The 26,741-nt window shown below is 29.7% G+C and overlaps 1 non-coding gene across 2 annotated transcripts; it reads right to left on the reverse strand.

Annotated features, from left to right (window-relative positions):
* Positions 1-3,846: 3,846 nt before the first annotated feature.
* On the reverse strand, positions 3,847-7,184 carry LOC114288047 (uncharacterized). 2 transcript variants are annotated; one of them, XR_014335021.1, is made up of 7 exons: positions 7,022-7,184; positions 6,808-6,903; positions 6,429-6,716; positions 5,565-5,951; positions 5,337-5,413; positions 4,260-4,363; positions 3,847-4,164 (listed from the first exon to the last, which is right to left on the reverse strand). It is a non-coding gene; the product is annotated as an uncharacterized LOC114288047 (transcript). The 2 variants fall into 2 exon arrangements; XR_014335022.1 differs by lacking the exons at positions 3,847-4,164; positions 4,260-4,363 and adding an exon at positions 4,385-4,655.
* Positions 7,185-26,741: the final 19,557 nt, after the last annotated feature.

Below are 26,741 nucleotides of genomic sequence, written 5' to 3' on the forward strand. Positions count from 1 at the left end.
CTCAAAAACTAGTCAGGGGGTGCTTAATTTTTGACTTAAGTGCACAACTGGTGTGGGGGCTAAAATTACTTAAATGCCCTCGTCAATACCCAAATATTAATATTAATTAAAAAATAAAAAATTGTATATTTCTAAAGAAAAAGAAAAAAAATTAATATTAATTGAAAAATAAATATTAATTGGTATTAATTATTAATAAATTCATATTGTATATTTTTATATTAATTAAAAATAAAAAATTGTATATTGTATATTTCTGAAGAAAAAGAAAAAAATCAATATTAATTAAAAAAATCAATATTAATTGGTATTAATTATTAATAAATTAATATTGTATACTTTTGTAATGAATTAATTATTAATTGATATTAATTAATAACAATTGTTGATTATTAATATTAATTGATACTAATAAAAATTAAATATTAATATTAATTTATACTAATTAATAATTTTAATATTAATTGAGACTAATTAAGCCATTAATTGATACTAATTAATAATTTTAGTATTAATTGATACTAATTAAGCGATTAATTGATACTAATTAATTTATAATGGAAAATAATTGTGACAATAATACTTCCATTACATTTTTAGCAAATGTATCAATTTTTATATTAATTGATACTAATTAATACTACTTATATTAACTTTTATTAATGAAACATATATTTTTTTTTAAAATTAAAACTGAAAAAAATGATAAAGTAATCATCTTTATATCATGTAAGGACAGAAAGGACAATTATACAGTAAAAAGCTATTTTATAGCTTATTAACCAAACATTACTCTGCTGCTTAAATCCATAATCTCACAGTTGCACCAAACATGTTAACAACTTATGTTTACAGTTATAAGTCATAATCTGTTACGCTATAATCTATAATCACTTTTCCACAACTCTATCAAACTGGGCCATGTAGTCAAACCCTAACATATGAGTGGGAGCAGTATTTTGAGAAGCTGGTAAAAAGTTAATTTTTTAGATTTTTTAATTTATTTTGTCTTTTTATGAGTAAAAAATATAAGAGGTGATGTGACTCAAAGTGGGTAAAAAGATAAAAGCTGACTTTTTATTTTCTTCCTAAAAAAATCTTTGGGAAGAAGGTTTCCAAGCTTTTTTGACTATTTTAGTCACAAAAAATAAAATAGGCTATTTTAGCTACAACAAACAAAACATCACATCCAACCCATAATCATTACACTCTTCTCTTAAAAAAAATTCAAAAAAGTTAAAAAGTCCTTCCCAAACCAAGCTTTTTAGTCCAGGCTAAAATAGTCAAAAAAATCAAAAAATCAAAAAGCCAACCCATTTCCAAACGGAGGCTTAGTTACAATCTTTTTTATTTTTTATTATTTTTTATTTTTTTAGGGTGATATTACAATCTTAAACAAGAGTTTATACGAAGTATATAACATTTATTTTATTTAAATTTTAAGAAAATAATAATGTCATATATTAAAAGATTGATATCATATACCTCTAGCAAATAATATTAAAAAGACCAAAGTAACCCTATAAAGGAGAATTACATCACAGTAACATTTTTGTACAATGCTATACCGTAACCGTCTCCTCAATTTATTTTTTTTCCCCTCGTCAATGAAGAATACATTGTAATTATTATACTATCTTATAAAAACTCATTCAAATTCTAAGTCCGTTCAATAAGAGAATAAAAAAATTAAAAAAATAGCAGTGTGCATCCTTTCAAAATGCATATATATGTTCACCGCGTTTGGTTTCAATTTTTTGAATTTAATTTGTTAGAAATTAAATTTTTTATTTTTTATATATTTTTTTGTTTTTAGTAAATATTTTTAAAATTTTAAGTAATTTTTTTACTTTTTTAGATGTATCTTACTTAAATGTATCTAAAAATTAGAATATTTACAAAAAAAATATTTTAAAAAATCAATAAATACACAAGAATATGAAAAATATATTGAATTTTCTTTTTTTTTTGTATTTTTGATATTTAGTAAATTATTTAAAGATTTTTTTTTATAAATATTATACTTTTAAGTGTATTTTTGTTAAGTGTATCTAAAAATTAAAAAAAAATTACTTAAAATATTAAAAAAATTCAGTAAAAATAAAAAAAAAATGAAAAATAATTTTTTTTTTTTAAAAATGGATCCTGAATTAAGAAACCAGACAAGCTATTGTTTCTTGGATCTATTTTTTTGGGATTCCCAAAAGGTTGGTTCATTTCATTTACTTCTCAGTTTAATAAATGAAAAACATCAGAAAAAGTATTCCAAAATTTCCATTTTAATATGCTACTTTTTTCTTTCTTAAAGGCGTTTGATAATGAAAGCACGAAACAACTTTACATGGAGTTCTCAAAAGTAATGCATCATGCATGTCAACCGTGTTTTCCTTTTTTCCTTTATTTTTTATTTTTTAAATTACTTTTTTAGCCATATGTGGAGCTAATGCATGTGCCAAATGGTGTTTTACGTTGTTTTCAATTTTTTTCCAACTTTTGAAAGTAAAAATGATATATCTAAAAAAAAGATTAAATTTCTAAGGTAAATGCTCCAATTAGCCTCTAACTATGAAACTGTGTAATGGGCCATCAATTTTAATAGCTATGAGCCTATCCCATTTTCCTCTCTCTTCCTCACATGTACGAACTTGAGAGGTTCGTGTGCACCATGCGTAATAGTGACTGTTGCACGCCAGTAGAGTCTTTTTTGGATTTTATTCTAATGATTTGAACTATTTAATTTTTAGAATATATCGAATAAAACATATTTATAAAAGTTTAAGTTAATTGGATATCTGTATCTTTTTCATCAAATTATGTTTGTATTCAGATTTATACTTAAAATTAAATTTACCATTCAATTTTTTTTAGTACAAATATGCCTGGATGAAAGAGATACCGATATTTGATTAATTTAAATTTTTGCAAATATATTCTAGTGACAATCCTGTACCATATTATACTATTAAGTCATGATTACACTTGTGATTATATGTTTTATGTGATCTTGAATGCTAATAATGTGATTATGTATATTTTTGAATTCATATTTGGGAAAATGCATTTTACCCCCAGCTGGGGGTGACACCCAGTGAGGTGTCAGCTGGGGGTTGGTCCGAAAAAAACAGTTTTTTTTTTTTTTTTTTTTTTTTTTTTTCCGACCAGTGGGGGCGCGCCACGTCACTGGGGGCGCGACCCCCACTGGGTGTATGAAGCAGTGTTGTTCATATTTGTTCATCGTGGAAAAATCTATTTGGTATTCTGTAACAAATTGAAATTGAGGGCCGTAGAGGTGATAGAAACCAGAATTGACTGTATCATTGTGATTAGCATAATTTTTGGAGCTAACGGTAAAATTTAATTAAAAACTGATTCGGATCAAAATAATTAAATTAAATCTCGATTGATTAATCTATGATGGATTGATTAGTTTTAATCAAGTTTGATTAGCCTAAGCTAATTACCTTATATAAATAGGATGAGATAGTGCTTAACCTCATATATTTGGGTTCTTTTTTAAGAATTTGGCTGAGATTAAGTTATATAGAGAGAGAAGAGTGAATTCTAGAGGGAGAGAGCACTACTAAAAAAAATACTTTTTGCGACCGCTATAAACCGTCGCAAATAATAAAAAACAGTCGCAAAAAACTTTTTGCGACGGCCCATGCGACGGCAAATGGGGGTCGCGAATATGGGGGTGGCAAATACTTTTTGCGACGGCAAAGCAACGGTCGCAAATTATTTGCGACCACCTAAACTACTTATGGCGACCCCTATTTTGCCGTCGCAAAAAACAAAGAAAAATACTAACATGATCTTTGGCGACCATCTTGTTACCGTCGCAAAAAATTAAAAATAAAAATAAAAATAAATAAATAAATAAACAAGTAGACACAATTGTACAACTAGACAAGTTTATATCCTCCCCTTGGTACAGGTAGACACAATTGTACAACTAGACATAACTACCAACTGATAGCCATGAAAAGAAAAGAATGTGTGCCTTTAAAAGAGAGATGCAATTGAACTATGCTCCTGAAACAACTTTGGCAACAGTACTCTGCAGCGTTGTAACTGAATCCACAGCAGACTTCACAAACCAACTGATCCCCACTTTCAAACGGTGCTCGTCTGTAGGCAATCTCGCCAAGTATGCTATTTTCCTCACTGCATAAGAACAAATAATAATAATAAAAGTGGTAAGAAGATAAAAATCAAAATGGGAAAGCAAAACCACTGGACAAAAGGAGGGCGGATTTTACCAGTATGACCTATAGGACCTTCCAAGGTTAGCCCCTCTAAGAAACTTGGTGAATTAGCAGCATCATTTCTCCCAAGAGTCATCATCTCACCTAAATTCTAGAATCTGACATCCAAATTGGGCAGGTTAGATAAATTGATGCTTTTTTAAAGGTAATAAAATGTGAGCTTTTTTTTTGAAACACAAGGGACATAATACAAACAAACACTACACAACAATTTTCAGTGGCAGTCACTATCAAATACTCCATAGATGGTAAACATAGAAGAATCGTGGACTTGCCTACATATCATATGTTCATACCATCCATCAGTCAATGTCATGCCCTCAGACCTTACAAACATGAAGATGTACACAGACATGTGCAGAGAGAGAGAGAGAGAGAGATCCTATCATCCTGATGTTGAACAATAGGATATCATGAATGTTCATGACTACAGCCAGCGAGATTACCCACAAGGGCCACAGCCCATGATACAGAATTAAAAATGCTACTCCAGAACACACACTATAATATGATACTAAAACAGAAACACATACTCTTACCAATAGAAAATTAAACCCCGATGTAGATGTATAGTACATGACAAATAAAGATGACTATAAATGAGGGATGTCAAAAGATGCCTCATCTTTTGTCGAAAACGAGAGACACTGCATTGTTTGATCTTGATATTAGACCAATATCAACCCATTACCCATTCTGCAAGAACACTACAACCCGGTGCAGCAAAACCAGTGTTCCACTTTAGTGTCACCAGTAACAAATCACAAGTGTGCTCGTTAATTTCTTTGTACATATATGTATATATATATATTTTTTTTTTAGTTCTAATGCATTATTAGTTGCATATGTGCAGATCATCTGATACTGATTCACTTAAACCAAATTACAAAGGGACTTGGTGATCACAAGACCTATACAAACGCGTTAAAAAAAACCATGTTCTAGACACATAAGAGTGATTTAAATAATTTCTCAGACTTGTAACAATAACAAAGTGAAAAACTGTAAACTTAATGATATTGTGAAATGCTTTAGAAGATTATCTTTGAGGAATGTGTTTCAGTTCCAAACCTAAATGGCATCAAAGGTCGGTCATTGATTGCAGCCCAAAGATTCCAACCAGTAAAATCTGCTTGCTGGAAAGCTACCTGAGAAGAATATTACACATCATTGTTAGCCATGAAACAGGTAACAAATTACATCCACGGACGCATGGAAGATATCAAGAAAAGTTCCATTTAATATTGACAAAAATGCACAAGGTCTCACAATACTAGCAGGACAATTTACTTATTATACCTGTGCTGTGGCTGGAAGTAGTCTCCCATTGGAGTCTCTCAGTGAAGAAGCATCACCAATTGAGAATATGCGTGGATGGCCCTTGACACGGAGAGCATCATCTGTTTCTGCTTGGCCCCTGGCATTAAGAGGAAGCTCATGGGGCTTGTCACAGGATTCTAATAAAGGAAGTAAAGGTTTAGACCCAACAGTCCATAATACTAGATCGGCTTCCAGTGTTTGATTTTGTAAGCCTTTTTTAGCAGGCTCCAGCTCCAGAATTAGTCTTTCAGAATCATGAGCTTCTGCAATGTGCACCACTCCAACATTCTTTTTGAAATCACTAGCTCTTGATATAGAGCAGACAAAATAACCCAATAAAAGTTGAACCTTTCTGGATGAAAGAACCTAGCAAAAAAAAGCAAGCAGTGCTGTAAATTTGAGAAATAGTGGTGTGTAGATATTAACATAACACTTGCTGTGGCTGATACATTTCAGTCTTCATATTCATCCCTTAGCACAATTATCTATTTTCTACATATTTTTTTTTTATAAAAAATCAAAAAATTATTAAAAAAAAGTCAATCCCCAAAACCCCCCAAGTTATGTTTTCAAACAAGATTTCGAAGTTACAGTCGCATTTTGAAAACACGACTTTGTAAAATAGAACACAGATTTGAAATACAAGACTATCAAAGTTGCCAAGTAATTTCATAATCACAACGTGTGCAGAAAATTTACAAGACTATTATAGAGGAATACAAGAAAAGGTGTGGGGACAGGGAGACAGCTCACGAAAACTGATACATCAGACTGACCAAATATACCACAAGATTAACTACATACATTACTCTACATGTAAGATGCTCGTGCAATTAACAATACCAGTGAGGCAACAGGTTGCACAAGTAATCTAATGAAGCCTCAGCTTGGAGTAGCTCAACACCATCCTCATTCAATTCATCAATGTTCCCATTTGCACTTGACAATGATTGGGACAACATTGCAGACGCAATAGACTTTATCATCTTTCGACCAAACGGCCCATCACTAACTCACAAAGAAATATTAAAACAAAGCATGAAAGACCTTGTACCTGTGTCTTATTCCTGAATCAATTCCCCAAAACCGTATATGACTAGGAATAGCCACAAGCCCTATTACCTCAGCAGGCTGCATAATTACAAGCACAACTTTTAGCCAGAGTCCTTACATAAAAAATAATTTTAGCAGAGTTGTTTTCTAGACTACTAATGACACATACCTGACAAATCATAGCAAGAAGTTTGTTGGCTTCACCACACGCTGAAGTCATCTGGTCCATCACACCACATGGAGCTCCAACTACATGATTCTCTACCTATCAAATAATTTCTACGTAAGCTAAGAAAAGAACTTTGCACATGGGATGTCAGAATTACGCATACTAGGGGTAGAAGTGAATAAAAATTTTCTAAAGGGAACGTCAAAGGTCAAACCTTTTGGCAGAGCAAAGCAAGATCCCTGGGGCTGATGTCTAAACCTGCAGAAAGTAGACGGAAGTAAAACTCAATTAATTCTTTAGTTCAAATAAATTTAGATTTGTGATAGGCTCAAAATGAATTGAAATGATTCCACATGATTGGATTTAAGAGGTTCGATGCCTACATGCTTGGGAGGATTTCTACAAAAGCCAATTGGATGACAGCATTTTTCTACATCAGTCCAACCAACAATTAACAAAAAAACAAAAGCATCTCTCTATCTAGCACTTGAGAAACAAAATAATTAACAATAAGCTACAATGAATTTAAAAAATTTGTGGACCACCCACATCACATCCCACTAATATATACAGACAGATAACAATAATACATAGAAACATAAATAGTTATTTATAAGTTGTAAAATTAGAATCATAATAATAGAGAGAAATTTGACCTGATACATGGACTTGCTAGGAAGAAAACAAGTTGAGGCAGGCCCAAAGCAAATTGGCTTGTACTGGCCACCAGAGCTGTATGTCCCAACTTAACTAGTTTGATCTTCCATTTGGTTGCTAATAGACCGCGCAACACTGCAGGAAAATAAATACATTAAAATGTTTCCAACAGATTAAGTACACAGCAACTACGAAACAGCAAAGTCGAAAAAAATAAAAAGAGAGAATGATTTTGAGCAGCCACTGTTCAGAAGGATGATAACCAAGCGATACACATCTGCTCCATCATATGGATTTCACCAATAAGCAGAGCATTAACAATTGAAAGTAAAATCATATCATATATACAGATAAACAATGGCCTTGAAATAGAACAATTTAATCCAAAAATAAAAAAATAAAAATAAAAACAGTGGCAGACGTGGCATTGTATTTAATTACAGCAATTACATCAAACAGAGAGTATTTATAGCATTGGAGATCAAACAGGTGAATCATTCCAGGTCTACAATACCAAAATTGGAGAGAAGAATCTTTACTTGATCAACAAAATCGGAGCCTGTTGCATACTCTGTAAGACATTTAATAAATAAATATTAAATGTATATATATATATATATACATATATTAATAAATAAATAAAATAGACATATACAAAAACAAGAAAGACATTTACAACCACAGAATTGCAAGTACTGAAATGATTCCCACAGAATTGCAACCATATAAAGATGTGAAAGCTAGCTCTAATTCAAATCAATCAAGACTGGCTTTATATACAAGCTGATGCAACAATTGATTGTTGTTAATGCACAATGCCATTATCATAATTCCATGCGATACGGACACTTGAAATAGTTTGCAAGGTTGAAATCAATTAGAGCATCTCTAATATTGATTAAATTTGAATAAAAATTTGATAAAAAATTTAATCTGATATAATATTTTGTTGTTTTGGAAATAATATTCACGATCACTTAAAAAAAAAATACATAACCAATGCATGAGCAAAATTGTATTTGTGAATAAAGAACTGAGCAATTGTAGGTTTAGGAAAATGAACTATGCTAATTGTTACAGGACATCAAAATATTCCCTCAATATGTCTATTTGCCTCATATTTATATTTTCTTATAGAAATGTTGAGGCTTATCAACTAGAGGAAGACATCACTCATACAATATATAATGCACATTTTTTCCCTATTCGTGACAGAGCATTATAATCAGTAGCTTGTTTTAATACATAACAAGAGCATGTTGAAGATAATTTCAATGATCTAATTCTGAATATGAGAAAACCGTAAGTTCAAATAATAATTCCAGAATTCGATCCACAAAAATGAAGATAAGTAGATAGTGAAATTTATATATAGGTTGCTATGATCACCTGTAAATGAAAATCAAAAGCTGAACTGTACCAGTAGAAACGAGTCGTGCTCGGTTATCTCCGATTCCTTCACTTTCTGTACACACAACCTGATCGATCGAGAAGATTGCAGTGAAGATTGCAGTGAGATTAGTGGATAAGCAAGTTGAATCGATCATTACACACAACTTGATTTCTGTACACACAACTTGATTTCTCGGATCATTACAGAGAAAGTTGAATCGATGAAGATGTGCTTAGGCTTACCGATTATGAAATCTTCAACAGTTGTAGACTTGAGAAAGTTGAATCGATCGACAGATTCGAGCGAGAGAGGCAGATTTTGAGAGGGAGAGGGAGAGGGAGAGAGCTCAGATTTGGGAAAAAAGGGGGCGGATTGAGAGGGGGAGAGAGAGAGTCAAGTTTTATAAGATTTTGATGGTAAAATAATATTGTGATTTCCAAAAATGATTGGGTCAGGAAAATGAGATGGTAAAATAAGATTTCGTTGTCTAAAAATGATTTTTTGCGACCGTTCAATAATCAGTCGCAAAAAAATAGACGCAAAAAGTCATATTTCTAGTAGTGGAGGTAGCTCATCCTTGAAGATTTTGCTCAAGAAATTGAAAGATTGCGAAGACTAGCTCAAGTTCTAACTAGAATTGGGAGAATTGAAGCCCCTAGGTAGTAATTGAACCTTAGATTGTGAATTGAAATCTTATAGCTTGTGATGAATTCAAGAAGAATTTGTAATCTAGTGCAAGATATGAGCCTAGCATGAATTATTTAGTGTTAAATCATGCATGCATGCAAGAAATTGTGAAATCTCATGCTTTTGAACATGACTTATGATGTTTAAGTTTGTATTCAAAGATATATTGTACATGCATGCATGATCAACAAAGCTTTGGAGCTCAATTGCATGAATTTGATGTCTTGAAAAAGAATTTGAAACAAAATGAGTCTTACATGATGAATTCATAATGTTTTGAGCATCAATCTTGTAAATTGGCTCTTGTAGTCATATTAGTGGTTGTTTGGTTGAAATGTAGAACATAACATGCAAGTTGTACATTTTAAAAACATGTTTTGAAGCTCAAACAACATTTTGGAAATTTCAGAATTTGAGTAGTTCGCTCGAGCGATAGAATTGTCGCTCGAGCGCACATTTCAAGCTCCTAGTACTTTTACAGACATTTGGCCATTGGCTTGAGCGACTAAGTGTGCGCTTGAGCGAACCCACTTTTGTTCAGCACTTGGCTTGAGCGACCGTCGAGCGTGAAAATCGAGCATCTAATACTTTTGTAGTCTCTACTGACGACTTGAGCGAACCTTTTGCATATTGTTGAACCGCTCGAGCGACAGACCAAGTGTGCGCTCGAGTGAAGTACCCTGTTTCAGGAAACCTTGAAAAGTTGTTTTATGTTTCAATTTTCATTCTTTGTCATTTTTGAGCATTCTTAAGTATACATTGAGCATTCTAAATAAACTAAAGAGTTAGAAAGAAGCCTAAGAAAGATAAATGAATTAAAGAATGGATTGAATGGTATTGTGATCTAATTTCTATATGTGTTACGAATTGTGTAGGAACATCCATGAGGACAAATCAACACTCCGAATGCTGTGAGTAATATCTTAGTAAATATATTTTCATGTATATTATTTTCTTAATGTGGTAAGTTTTCTGAACTCATGAATTTGTATTATGAACGAGTATTCTACTTGTCTGATTCTTAAATCGTGAATATGAAATGGGCCCAGTGCCGTTTGTATATTTGACAAGGACATGGAATGGGCCTAAGGCTGTTTTGAATGTTTGATAAGATAAATCTAAGGTTATCTTATATATGAATTGGATCAAAGGTCGTTTTGAATATGAATACGAATGTGAACATGATTATGTCTACAAATGTGCTTATGAATTGATTGGACCACATGTCGTTTTGAATATGAACATAAATACGAATGTGAACATAATCATGACTGTAAACGTGCACATGAATATGAATTTGGAAATGATAGACCTAAAGTCGATTTGTACATGTGATGTGAGGACCAGATAGTCATTTATGTATGGATCCATTAAATGTGAACATGATCTTGAATTTGAATATGCGCATGAACAAGAATATGGAATGGTTGGACCCAAGGTCATTTTGCCCCTTTGATATGCCTTGAGCTTGTTGTGTTTTGATAATAATCAATATGTGTTACTCATGAGTATGATTTACCTATTTAAGAGTCTTACTCATATAACATCTTTACCCTGGTATTATTTACTGGGCGTTAGCTCACTTTTTATTTATATGTATGTAAGTGAGTAGCGGAAAGTTCAGTCTCAGCCCTAGTGATCTTGTGAGAGAACCAAGTTTTGTGGAGTCAACCCATGATGCCTCACACAAGGGGCTTTGTTTTTAATATTTTGTTTTATCCTTCGAGTGCTTTTATTGGTCAGGTATGACCGGTTATGTATATAAGTTTTTGGCTTCGAAGACTATGGTATGAATGTTCCTGGACATGTATGATATTGTTTTGTATGAATGTGTGAGTTATTATTAATATGAGTGAAATTTTTTGTTCCATGCCATCTATGCATAAACTCATTGGAAAATAATGTACATTTTACTTCCGCTTTTAGCCCCCTATTATTATTAATCATGATTTAATTTTTGTCTGAGATCATAGGTAATCTCATGATTACTGGCCGGTTATGATCCTAATCTATAAGGACGGGTTTGGGGTCATGACAATTCTACTTAATATCTTTTAAAAAATGAACGATTCAGATTATCGAAATGAAATAAAAAAAAAACTCCTTTAGCCACATAACAATGGCTGCTACCTCTCCATATCCCCTTTTTATTCAAATTTGGTTGTTTCCTTTTGCGACCTTCCATCATTGATCATATATAAGAAACTCAAAAAAATAAATAATAATAATGATAATAAAATCATTGACCATATATATATAGAATGACCATGATGACATATAATCTAGAAATCCTCTAGTTCAAACTAAATTTTTACACAAACTCTCTCCTCAACTAAAGTTTAAGTTTTATTTTAATCCTCGTTTGGCAAAATGTAATGCATCAAAAGCATTCTAAAATTTATTTAAATAATAAATATCTGAAAATCAATTAGAGTTACTTAGCCTTCGTTTTGGATACGAGTTAGCTTTTTGACTTTTTGATTATTTTAACTTGGGGTTAAAAAGTCTCGTTTGGGATAGACTTTTTGACTTTTTTGACTTTTGTGAAAAAAAAAATTAAATGATTATGGTTTGTATGTGACATTTTATCATATTTAGCTATAATAGCTAATTTTACCCTATATGCCAAATGGGCATGCCAAACATAGCCAACAACATTTAGAAAAAGTATTCCAAAAATTATTTAAATAATATATTTTATTTTATTTTTTAAAATCAATTCTTAAAAAAAAGGGGTTTTTTTTTTAAGCTCCCTAATAATAACAATTTTCTGCATAAAGGACATTAAAAAATGTAATACTGCCTCAGGTCCCTAACCAAAATACCCACGCATTTTATCAATTTCTTGGACCAAAATACCCTACGTCTGTTCATCTTCAAATGAGTTGAATGTTGACAAGATCAGCAGAGATGAGCTTTACGAGTATTGGTCTCAAGTCATTGATCAGAGCTTCGATTCTCGACTCCAGATCTTCTTCGACATGTATGCATTATTATTTTTTCTTTTCAAAAAAATTTAATAGATGTATATATATATGATACATACATATATATATATATATATATACAATTTGTTGCTTACTGTCTTGACTAGTATATATATGATAATTAATCAATTAAGACCATTTGCAACCATAATCAAACAGTCACTCTTGGTTATCTTATCTATGGTTGCAAACATATATATATATATATATGATACATACATATATATATACAATGTCAGCACATATATATATATATATATATATATATATATCCAGTGTTGAATATAACATCTTCAGGTTCAAAATTTCTCTGAGTGTTGAATATAACGTCTTTTGATTTTTTGGGTTTAGTAGAATTGGAGTTTTTTCTGGAAAAGCAATATTTGGACCCCTACTTGAAGAATATTGGAAAAAGAAGCTTGAGGAAGAGGCAGCAGTAGAGGAAGGCTTAAAGTAATCCAGAGAAATTTGAATTTTCTCTGGATTCAACCCAGAGAAATTTGAATTTTCTCTGGATTCAACCCAGAGAAATTCATACCATTAAGTTTAAAGAAAATCTATCACAAACTCATAGAAGAACTATTAATTTGTTTGTGCAGGAAATTGTGATTGAATCAGCAGCAGCAAAACCAATGTCAAATTGATAAAATCAGAGTTTTATCGTTCCAGAGAAATTCTGGACCAGAGAAATTTGAAATTTCTCTGGGTTGAATCCAGAGAAATTCCTGGGAAGTCCAGAATTTCTTTGCTTCCAACTGATGATGGGTTGCTTTCCTTCCAACTGTCAAAATTGAACTGCTTTCTGTACATTTGGGGCTTCTTATTGAAGCTTCTTGTGTTCTTGTTTTTGTAAATTTCTCTGGCTTGCTACTACTCTATTGGTGTGGCTAATTTTCTCTGGCATTTATAATTTTCTCTGGCCAAATTACTTTTCTTACTTGTGTGTCTAATTTTCTTTGGCAGCATTTATAATTTTCTCTGGCCACATTATGTTTATGTCTTGTGTCTAATTTTCTATGGCATATTTATTTTGTTCAATGCTACCTTGTAATTTTCTCTGGGATTACAAGGTAATTTTCTCTGTCAAGGTAATTTTCTCTGTAATTTTCTCTGTTGCTACCTTGAAGAACCAATAAGCATCAAGATCAAGACACCAACTTCAAGGGTGATTTTCACTCAACTACAAGCTTAACATTTTCTCTGTCATTTTCATTGGATTATAATAACAAACCTATGATTTTCTCTATACTACAAAGAAAAGTCCAGAAACATGAATAGTGCAAAAAAAAAAAAAATGAAAAGTGCAAAGAAAACATATCAGAAAACTTTGAAAAGTGCAAACATATAAAAACACAACATATAAGTCCAGAGAAATTTGTAATACTTATCATTTGTAATACAATCATATGATTTTCTCTAGACTACAAAGAAAAGTCCAGAGAAATTTGTGAACTTATGTTTATGTCTTGTGTCTAATTTTCTATGGCATATTTATTTTGTTCAATGCACCATTTCCTCAAAATTTCTCTGTCGTGTAATTTTCTCTGTCATGTTTATGTTGCTACCTTGTAATTTTCTCTGTTGTGTAATCATTACTACCTTGTAATTTTCTCTGGGATTACAAGGTAATTTTCTCTATCAAGGTAATTTTCTCTGTAATTTTCTCTGTTGCTACCTTGAAGAACCAATAAGCATCAAGATCAAGACACCAACTTCAAGGGTGATTTTCACTCAACTACAAGCTTAACATTTTCTCTGTCATTTTCATTGGATTATAATAACAAACCTATGATTTTCTCTATACTACAAAGAAAAGTCCAGAAACATGAATAGTGCAAAAAAAAAAAAAAATGAAAAGTGCAAAGAAAACACATCAGAAAACTTTGAAAAGTGCAAACATATAAAAACACAACATATAAGTCCAGAGAAATTTGTAATACTTATCATTTGTAATACAATCATATGATTTTCTCTGGACTACAAAGAAAAGTCCAGAGAAATTTGTGAACTTATATTCACTTTCAATATAACAAAAACAAAAACACATTAACATCAAGAGACAAAAATATATTAAACACAAGCACATAAAAAAATCACAGAGAAAATCTGTTATGTTCACAAAACACTTAATTCAAAAAAAATTTTAAAAAAAAACAAAACATTTACTGCTCTATTGCTACGTCTGTAAATTTCTCTGCCTACTTACAATTTTCTCTGTGATTTTCACTGCACTACAAGTTTACAATTTTCTCTGTGATTTGAGTTCAATTATAGTAACAAACCTGCAATTTTCTCTGCACTACACAAAAAATGCAAAGTGAACAAAAAACAGAGCACAAAACGTAGAAAAACAGAGCACCAAAAAGGAACTCATAACCATGTTGACAGAGAATGAAAAAGCAACTCCAAAAATCAAAATCAACTCCATCGAAAATTCATCAATAATAGATAATGAAAAATTAACTTCAAAAATCAAAAAGAACAACACTGAGTTCGTCTCTCTCACATTGATCAAAACTAAAAACAAAAACCTAATTCAACACCTACACGATCAAATCAAATCAAAAATTGAAAACTTATCTATTTCAACTCCACATGAAATCAAATCAAACACAATGAACCAGATTTCAACTCCTACACGATCAATCAACACCTACAAACAACGAACATGATTTCAACTCGTACAGGATTTCAACACCTACAAACAACGAACAGGATTTCAACACCTACAAAACCCTAGAAAATCTCCACAAAAATCTGAATCGTCAAATTCATCCTCACGTAATCTCCCACAAAATATCAATATGATCTTTAGCTGCCAAATTGAAAACAACGTATATTATAAACAAGGGTAAGACAGGTATTTTACACTCTAAAATAACATTGAGGGACCTTAGGCTACAAAAGAACACATTGTGGACCTAATCCATTACTAAAAGTTGGATAGGGACCTTAAACCGATTTTCCCTTAAAAAAAAAGCCTACAACATTATTTTTTAACATTTAGGAAATTTCATTTTAGTGTAGGCTTTTTTAAAAAAAAGAGCATTTGCTATTTAAAATGGGTTTAAAAAGTGGGCTTAGATATCATTTTTTTAAAAAAAAATTATAGATAGATGGTAAATTTTATGCATATTAATAATTAAATTCATAAATTTTGTCGTGAATGTGTAATAAATTTATGATAATACCACTGATTGGTAATTTTTCCAAAATTAAAATCCTCATCAATATCCATAACTAATATAATACTATGTTAAATTTTCTATATAATGTAGAGGTTCAAGAGATGTTCCAATCCCATAAGCTTGGACAACCTAGTTTTGATTTTATAAATGTATATAATCTAGAATAAAGCTATACATATCAATTTGTATATCAATTAATATACTAATAAATGATATGACATAATTTAAAAAATTTTAAATTTTTGTAATTTGTATAATAAGTGAGATCTATAATTTTAAAGTAATAATATCATAACATATGTTATATATTAATTGGTATACCAATTAATACATGTAACACCATTGTATAATCTATGATTTCGGGACAATATAATAAGAAACTTTGATCACGGAACATAAAGTAATCCACGATTTCAAGGAAATATTAATATAGAAACTTTGATTACCCAAGATAAAGTAATAGAAAGTACAACATTTTATGCATCTTTCTTTTTTCTTTTTTGGTATTTTGTTCTGCAAGCAAATGTTAAGTGAGACATATGACCTGTTGAATGAGGGAACACTAAAAACTACCAATTGGTCACAAATCACAATATCCAAAGTTTATAGTTTAACTTTGCTGTATTATGTGTTTAGAGTGCGATGGGTTCGAATCTCTATTTATGTGTAGGTTCATAATTTATTATTTATATAACACTACTTAAAGGTGATCTCAAGTTTTAATTCTCTTAAAATTTAGCCTAGAGATCACTTTCGTGGTTAAATTTTTTTAAATTTTATTAAGTTTCTTATAATAAAGCTACTTATTTAGAAAATTTGTCAAGTAGTTTATTTAGAATGTTAAATTGTGATGTATTGTAAAATTTATGTATAGAATGAATTTGTATTACACGATGATATTTCTCAATAAAATTTAAAATTTTGTATTTAATACATAGTATTACCGTCAATCTAAAATTGAAATGGAAATGAGATTACCCAAATCAAATCTACAAAATTGACCCTTCTCCGGGAGTGATCATTGAAAATTCTAAAAGCCATAGGTAAGATGGTGTCTTCTTTAATTAAATATGATTTACTTACAACTTGTCACATTTATATTAATATTTGAGAGTATTGCTAGAAATATTAATTAGTGTAACAATTAATACATTAAGGCGTCGTTTGGGAAGGAAAAGCCAAGCTATTTTAGCCACGTCCGACAAATTAGGCTGTTTCAGCCACGTCATGACAAAATACGATTCACGGGTCCTTTGAAACACAAAACAAATGTAACTTTACCAAAATGCCCCGAAGAGGTTCCCCTCTTCAATCTGAAGTTGAACATGACCTCATACAAAACACACACGCCCTTTCCAAAACTGAAGAGAAGAACAAGCGAGTTGGCCGATCTGAAGAAGAGAAGAACATCCGTGGCGGCGAACAAGAAGCAACCCTCTCAAACACATACGCGATCTGCAGGCAATGCTTTATGGCCTATCTGATTTCTCTTTTTCTTCTTCCGATCTGCATAGTATGGGTTCATAACAAACACGGTCCATGACCGATCTGTTGCTTTACGGTCGTGATTGGGTTGATTACGCTTGCATTACACACATTTGGGGCACTGATCTGTCTCTGTGAGAAATCTGGGTTTGCGATCTGTTCTTATGTTCAAAATCTGTTCGGTGATCATGAATTTTGTTCGGTTATCATGGAATCTGTTCTTATGTTAAAAATCTGTTCGATATGTATATATATACATATACATATATATATATATATATAAAATATATCTGTTCTTATGAAAAAAGTGCCTCTTATTTATGGAAATAAGATCTGTTGATCACAAACGGAAGGCACCGTTGTTCGAAATGAAGGAATCTGTTCTTATTTACAAATTAGAAAATATATACAAATTATATTACAAATATATTACAAAATTGGGTGTATTAACAAATATATTAAAAATATATTACAAAGATATTAATAATAAATTAAAATATATACTACAAATTTAGATTAAGGAGTGTCAAATTTTTATTAAACATATATGAAAAAATTTAATTATTAAAAAATATTGTAAAAATATATGCAAAAATATTTTCAAAATATCATATAAAATATATTCAAAACATATTACAAAATAGATTTTCAAAAATTTGAATATATTTTTTACTCATACGAATTGCTCAATTCTCATTTGTTAACAATATATTAATTACATAAAAAATATATTGCAAACTATATATTATCTATAGATATTATCTATATATTGCAAACTATTAATTTTGGAAGGAAGGTAAATATATTATCTATATATATTAACAACAAATTTTTTTGAAAATATATAAAAATTATATTACAAATATATTAGAAAATATGGCTTATTAACAAATATTTTAAAAATATATTACGAAGATATTAAAAATGGAATTAAAATATATATTACAAATTTTGATTTAAAAAGTAAGGAGTGTAAAAATTTGGTTAAACCTATATGACAAAATGTAATTAATACAAAATATATTAAAATGATATTAAAAAATATTTTAAAATTATCTTAAAGAAAATTTCCTCAAAAATATTTTAAAAAATATAACAAAAATTTAGTTTTCAAACACTTTTTCGAGTAAAAAATATATTCCAAATATATTACAAAATACATTTATTAATTTTAATATATTTTGTACTCAATACTCAATGCTCAATTCTCATTTGTGAATAACATATTTCACTTAAAAATATATTACAAATTAAATTTGGGAAGGAAGGTAGATATATTAAAAAGTTATTAAAAATAACGACAAATTGGGTTTATTAAAAAATATATTAAAAAGATGTTAAAAATATATTAAAATGTATATTCAAAATTTACATTTAACAAATTATATGTCCGTAAAATTTTTATTAAACATATATTAAAAAAATAAATTATTACAAAATATATTAACAATATATGCACAAATATATTAAAAAATATATTCCAACATATATTACCAATATACCTAAATTCAACATGCACAAGACTATTACAAACAATCTAGTGCGTTCATGGAATCAAATATAAAATTGCGTTAGTCTTTCTATGTGTACACGTTTATTCATGTAATTTAATTGAAATTTAAAGCGTAGCATGGCGTCGTTCACCTCTATTGCAACTTCCAATACATGGCCACGACGAATGTGTGCCTGTGGATATTGCCCTTGTATTGTTAAGATTTCCAGGTCTACCAAAAATCCAGGGCGTCCCTACTTTGTCTGTCCCCGCCCTGTGGTGAGTGACCCATTCTTTACCAGTCATATTGGTATGAACATTAACAACCCATGAAACAAATAGTTCCATAATTTGCACTCATCAGCCCTGTGTCAGTTGGATTGGTTGGTGTGAAGAACGAAGGCAAGAGAACCAAGACTATGCGTCACCCGGAGATGAAATTGCCATGCAATTGCGGGCTGATGTCATAGACATTCAACAAAATTTACGTGTCCTTAAGACCATTGTGTATGTGCTTTGCATTGTCGTTGTCATTTTGTTATGCCGTATGTAAGCACCGTTACCATGTTGTCAGTATGTACAAACACGTTACTATGTTGTCAGTATGTAGTTAGTATGTTCGTAGTATGTTGGTAGTATGTTGTGGCATATGGGAGCCGTATTACTAACTATCATATTTTTGTCCACTACTAACTTCCATGGAATCTGTGTACGTACGTTATGAATGTGCAATGGTTATATGCAAATTTAACTTTAGCATCCTACATCTCCGTCTGTTGTCATTAATGTGTCATGGCGTATGCGTGTGTATATAACAACCGAATTTGTGATGGTAATCTCTTGTAACCGTACATTAGTAATGGCTTCCACACGTACTTCTCCGCGTAACCAATCGAAAAGCAAAGGCGTTGTCACTGACAAGTCAAGCAGTCTTGAAGAGACACATAATCAGTTAAGCCATAAGGCGGCATGGGACAGTAACTCAATCCGAGTTTTCCACTGTATTTTGAATAAATGACATAAAAAACGTTTTCCCAAACAAAAAAACCAACCGAAATTAGCATTTGCCACGTAATTTACAGATAAAATAAGCATGACAAAAACTGATTTGTCAAATATAATAACAAAGTACTGTATACAAATTAAATAAAATTACGGCAACATAAATTAAAAAAAGAAGAACGACAAACATAGGCCTCATAAAAAAAAGAAAAAAAAAACAGAAATTACCATTTGTCACGTCGTTTACAAATAAATAAAACGAGAGAAAATCCATTTTGTAAATATAAAAAAAAAATTAATGTGAGTGAATAAGACAATGACAAAATTGTAAATTTTGAAAAAATAACGACAAAATTACGCCACATTCAATAAATATTTTAGAACAAAAACATGAAAACATAAATTACCATTCGCGACGTAATTTACAAATAAATGAAACACATAAATATATTTAAAAAAAGCTATTGTATACCAATAAAAATGAAGAACAAGAACTAATTAATGTAAAAAAAAAAAAACAATAAAAAGAAAAAAACATAAATTCCCAAAAAAAATCGAAAAATTTAAGCATAATACGCCAAATCCAAATCAAAAATAAAAAAAAGTAACAGGAAAAAAAATTAAGCAAAATACGAAAAATCCAAGCACAAAAAAAAAAATAACTCAAAATCCGCCAAATCCAAACTCAAAAAATAAAAAATAAAAAATAAAAAATTGGATTTGCAAAATTCGACAGATCGAAACCCAATATACAAAAATTGTCAAAAAAAAAAAATTAAGCAAAAAATGCCAAATCCAAACCCCCCCAAAAAAAAAAATTTAGCAAAAAATGCCAAATCGAATTCGGCAAATCGAAACCCAACATACAAAAAAAAAAAAAAAAAAAAAAACAAACAAACAAAAAAAATAGGCCAAATCGAAACCTAACATAAAAAAATTAAAATAAAAAATAACCAAAATATGCCAAATCCAAACAAAAAAAAAATTAAGCAAAAAGCCAAAATTGTAAAAAAAAAAAAAAAAAAAAAAACGGAAAGTATACCAAATCCAAACCCAAATTAAAAAATAAAAAAAAACAAAAAGGGCAATTTGGTAATTTAATAGGATGACACCTCACCAAAAAGCCAAAAAACTAAAAAAGTCAAAAAGTCCTTCCCAAACCAGGCTCTTTAACCCCAGGCTAAAATAGTTAAAAAAGTCAAAAAACCAACCCACTTCTCAAACGGAAGCTAACTACAACACAAGACATGCATGTGGGTTCTACTACTTGACATGGTCCTACCTAATATTGTATCTAGTTGGTGTATTACTTAGTATTTATAGCATTACTCATTACTTAAATGACATGAAAGTGTCAATTTATGATTGATAAGAAATGTCACATTAGAATATCAGATTATTTTGTGTAATTTCTATTTGCAATTTATGAGATAAAAATAACTTAATTAAATTGAAAAAATTGATTATTGAAAGAGTGAAAGAGCAATAAATTTTAGCTTTTATTTTATAATTATTCACTTTTAACTTAAAACTAGGGGTGTGTGCGGTGCGGGTCGGTGCGGTTTGAGAGAAAAATAGAAACCGTATGGCGGGTGGCGGATTGATAAAAGTGTCACTAGAATTTGCCATTTTTCTTATCGAAAACCGGCGGTTCGGTTGGCAAATAATGGCGGATTTGCCTTGGCGGTTCGGGCGGATTGGCGGTTTATAAAAAATATAATTCAAATTACAAAACTTAAATCAAAGAGTAAAAAAAAGACGAGAGATATCGTAATGTTAAGCATCTTGTGAAGCTTTCTTCTGATGCAGCAAGTGTAGCAACAACATGATAATATCAACGACTATACCATCAGTTCATTACAAGCATCTGTGGAAGCTACAATGATCAAATACAATACATAAAATTCCCCTCGAGCAGTAATGTAATACTATATTCTAAGGTATAGAACAACAAGCAAACTTAAGTAAAAAAGAATTTTTAGAATCCTATAAAACATGATTTAATAGCGGTGCGGGTCGGTGCGGTTTGGAAAAAAAATAGAAACCGGCGGATTGATAAAAGTGTCACTAGAATTTGCCATTTTTCTTACCAAAAACCGGCGGTTCGATTGACAAATAATAACGAATTTGCCTTGGCGGTGCGGTTCGGTTCGGTGCGGTTTTGGCGGTTTCGGCGGTATTATGCACACCCCTACTTAAAACTGCACCAAGCAAGTGTGTCACGTAATTCTTGGGAATACCTAAAATATTTTTTTTTGGGCTTTTTAAAATTGAAAAAATTGTAAATTAGTATATGTTTTTAAAAATAATTTCAAATCAATAATAAAATTTATAAATTTTAATAATTAAAATTATAAATTTTTTCATAAATTTATAAATATTTTATAAAATTATCACTGATTTATAATTTTTTTAAAAAAATTTGCAAGAAATACAATGGTGTCGACATCATGTCAACTAAACCTAAACTCTAGTTGGAGTAAGTGGAATTACTTTAAACTCTTTTTCATGATGTAATAGTTTGAGGCATGCATTCACAAAACTCAGTAACTTTATGCTTTTGGGGAACATAATAAATTTACATAGAAAGAGACCACCACCCCATCCATTATGAGTAATTGGATTGTGGGGTCTCTTTTTAGGGTTTCCTTCTCTAATGGGTTTTGCATAATTGGGTGTTGATAGAGGGTTGTTTTGGAAAGTTAGTAAAAAATTAGTTTTTAATTTTTTACTAAGTTTTTTGATTTTTTTGGAAGTGATTTGAGAAGTTGGTAAAAAGTTGACTATTTACTTTTTAGTTTAATATTTATTTATGGTGTCAAATCAAATTAAAATAACCCAAATATCCTTACCCAACATAAAAGATTAATTTTTTTATTTTTTTTTTCATAGGCCTTAATTTGTAATTTTACAGCTGCGTTTTTGGCATTTGCCAAATGACTTTTCTGGCGTTTTTGGCAGTCAGGTTTTTGGACATTTTGTCCAAAAGCGTGACTTTTTACCATGTTCTCAAAATGGCGCAGAATGGTGTAGTGGTTCCTTCAAAAGAAAAAATTATTCAATATTTTAAAAATAAATTTATGTAATGCTTCAGATTAACAATTATTTGATTAAATTATGAAATTCATTACTTTTATTAAAATTTTAAGAGATAATATACAAAATGTCAATCAATAAATAAATTCATTATCCGTTATACTCTTTCTATGTGTTGAATTCATTTGATTTAAGAAGATGCCAAGCCTTGGTTTTGATCTATCTCTCTCAAAACCTCATTTGATTGAATAATCTGTGTCCTCTCCTTATACTCTAGTTTGATCTAATTATGGAGTTCCTTTAATAGAATCTATTATAAGCCATATATCTATTTTCAATCACTCACTTTTACAAGATACAGAGCTATTAGCTTCCAACAAAATGGAAGTAGGTGGCATAGGGCAATTTTGAAAACATGGTAAAAAGTCACATTTTTGGACAAAATGTTCAAAAATGTGGCTATCAAAAACGTAACAAAATTCCTTTGGGAAGTGCAAAAAACGCAGTTTTAAAATTACAAATTAAGGCTTATGAAAAAAAAACAAAAAAATAAATCTCTTATGTTGAGTAAGGGTATTTTGATCATTTTAATTTGATTTGACACCATATATAAATATTAAACTAAAAAGTAAAAAGTCAACTTTTTACCAATTTCTTAAATCACTTCTAAAAAAGCCAAAAAGCTTGGTAAAAAGCCAAAGAAAAATGATATAGACCACTAATTAGTGGTTGCACTAGGGATGTGGCAGTGAGTCCCACCCACTGTCACATGTGTTTTGTGTTTTGTGTTTTGTGTTTTTTTTTATATACTTGCCACATCATTAGTGGTAGGAATTTAGTAGTATATAACATTGTTGAAAGCTAAAAGTCAAGTTTTTACCAACTTCTAAAAACAATCCATAGTTTCCATTTGTTCTAATGTCTCGTTTGGCAAGTGACTGTTTTAGTCTAAAAGTAAAAAAGTTATTAAAAAAATTCAAAAAAACTAATAATTTATACTAAAAAGTCAAAAAAAAAAAATTTCTCTCTACTTTTTTTTATATCTTTTTGTAAAAAATTAAAAAATCATTCAAAACATATTAATTTATTTTACCTTATATTTTAGTTAAAAAATTAAAAAATTACTAAAAAAAACTTCTTCCCAGCGTAAATGCCACATGGAAAAAAGCAATTTTGGAACAATTTTGTTTGGGACCTCCTCTCATGTCCCCTTCCATAGGCCTAGCTATCCCATTAGCCTTGTGGGTCAAGAAATGGACTTATTGGGCCAAGAAATTATTGTCATCTATTAATTTAATGGATCATTTTTTATAGTGAAAAAGATTGATTATTTATTGTCTGTTAGAGAATTTTATTTAATTGTTTATATTTTGTACTTATTAGGCTTGCGTGTTTGAAATGTTGAACATTTTTACATAATTAATTGTTTAATTTGATGTAATTCTATTAATATATGTAAATATTTTTCTAACGAGTAAAAAAAAAAAAAATTGTAATATTGCAATCTCAATTGAACTAGTTTGATTAGTAGCTTATGTTGTATTGATATAATTGTTGTTGAAGTTGGACTTGAGGATATATATTGTTGGAGTTTTTTACACAACAGATTGTTTAGTTTGATATAATTTTTTTGATATTTATAAATATTCGATACACAAAAAAAAAAAAAAAAATGCAATATTACATGTTGATATGTCCATTGCTAAATGGTCAACTGATTATTTTGCCATATAGGATTGGTTTCATTATGAGCTAAAAATTAATAAACCTTTTTTACTTGCACAAGGGAGTTGAATTGTTAGTATAATAATATTTTAATGAGTCCCCTTATATATATATATATATATATATATATATTGATTTGATAATGTTCTTATATATATATTTTTAAAAACAAAAACAAATTATGAAGAAAATTATAATAATTTATTAAAACAAATCAATAAGAAGTGAATACAAAAAATTGTAAAATTTGTTGGTAAAATATTTTTCTTTCATTAAATGGATTAAACCAGTGAGACAAAGCAAATCTAATGTCTCTTCAATTGGGCTACTTAGATTTCTTTTGGGAAGGAGGTTGATTTTTTAATTATTTTATTTTGGGGATAAAAATCTTGTTTAGGTTGGGTTTTTTAGCCTCTTTTTTATTTTTTATTTATTTTTAAGAGAGAAACAGTGAAATAATTATAATTATAATTTTAATATAATATTTTATCTTATTAATTTTTTAATCTATTTAATTTTTTTTATAACTATTTTAATCTTAATCTCATTTTAATCCCATGCCAAATGAACAATAAACATGTCACATGACAAGATCAAGGTGCCACAAGAGCAATGGTAGAGGGCCCAAATTCTGTGGCTCAAATGGCCAAAACGACGTCGTTTTGAGTACAAAACAACATCAAAATGGTCAAAACGACGTCGTTTTGACCATTTGAGCCACATTTGAGCTACAGAATTAGGGCCCCCAAACATTCCAAGTTCAATGACCACAATTTTGTCCTGCCCCTATTGATGTTTCACCATCTTAGACTTGTGACTCATGCAAGAAAAATGGACCAAAGCAAAGCTTTGTGCTTTCAAAGATTCCCAACTCTCAAAATGAGTTATTTTTTATTTTTTATATTTTTTTTGACTTTTAAAAAAAAGCTTTAATAAAAAGTAAGAAGAACATTGGTTCGTTTTTGGTTTGTAGCAAAAGTTAAAAATTAATTTTTTTAAATTTTGTTCATTTAGGAAGTTAGTTTTTAGTTAATGGTGAAATTATAATTCTATCATTCATGAGTCAAAATGTGTTACATGAGTGAAGTTGTAAATATTTTAAATTAAATAGGGATAATTTGGTTATTTTATTATAATTTGACATCATAAATAAATATTAATAAAAAACTCAAAAATTATTTTTTATCAATTTCCTAAATCATTTGTCTGAAAAAATCAAAAACTTAGTTAAAATAAAAAAAAACACCTTTTTATCATCTTTTCAAAATAGGTCAATATATCACTTCTATTTTCACTTCTCATTAAAGGGCAGAGAGAGAATAAAGAGATAGGGAAATGAAGGATGATGAGTGAAAAGTAAAATCCATTTCACATTATTAAGGCATGTTTGGGATGTTAAAAAAATATTAACAAGTCATATAAATTATATCATTTCTTTATCACATCACTTTAAACTTAATTCATATTTTATAAAAAATTAAAAAATATACTTATTAAAAACATTCCAAACAATCTCATCTCATTGGATTAGAAGTGTTCTATTTCCCTCTTGATGACGCATCACACCTCCTCCTTGAGATGTGACGTGGGACCAGGGGTGCCATGTCCCAATGTTCCTTCTAACTTATTCAGTTTAGTTTGATATTTTTAGGGTTTGAAAAAACCAAAAAATTTGGTTTGTAAAGTCAGGTTAAGAGATATTTTGAAAAGTTGGTAAGGAATTAATTTTTTAATTTTTTAAATTTATTTTATTTTTTTGTGAGTAAGTTATGTGAAAGGTGATGTGATTTAAAATTGATAAAAAGTTAAAAACTGACTTTTTACTAATTTTCCAAAAGAGTCATAAGCTAAAATTTTGTACCATTTAAAATTTTAAACTAGACTTAGAATAAAAAGTTTTAACCCATTGATTTAATGGTAAAATTTTAACTTAATAATCTTAGGGTTATGAATTCAAGTCACGGAACAATTATTTTATACACTATGTCAAAGGTTAGATATGTATCTAATATTTTCTTTTTTAAACGCACATTAAAAGATAAGAAATATATATTATTTAGTTACAGAATAAATTAGAAACATAATAAAAGATAAGAAATGTATATACTTCTTGGTAGGGCTCAAACTATAATATTCATTAAAAGATTATATTTATTTTACAATTGTACTTTATTAATGTTCAAAATTCAAATAGTTATAGAGTTAATAATTTAATAGTCTTTCAAGATTAAAAAAATTAAAAATACTAGATTATATTTATTCGGTTAGGCAGGTGGGTTTAA

Source organism: Camellia sinensis, chromosome 7 (assembly GCF_055761805.1).
Source record: "Camellia sinensis isolate YWXY chromosome 7, ASM5576180v1, whole genome shotgun sequence".
NCBI classification, from domain to species: domain Eukaryota; kingdom Viridiplantae; phylum Streptophyta; class Magnoliopsida; order Ericales; family Theaceae; genus Camellia; species Camellia sinensis.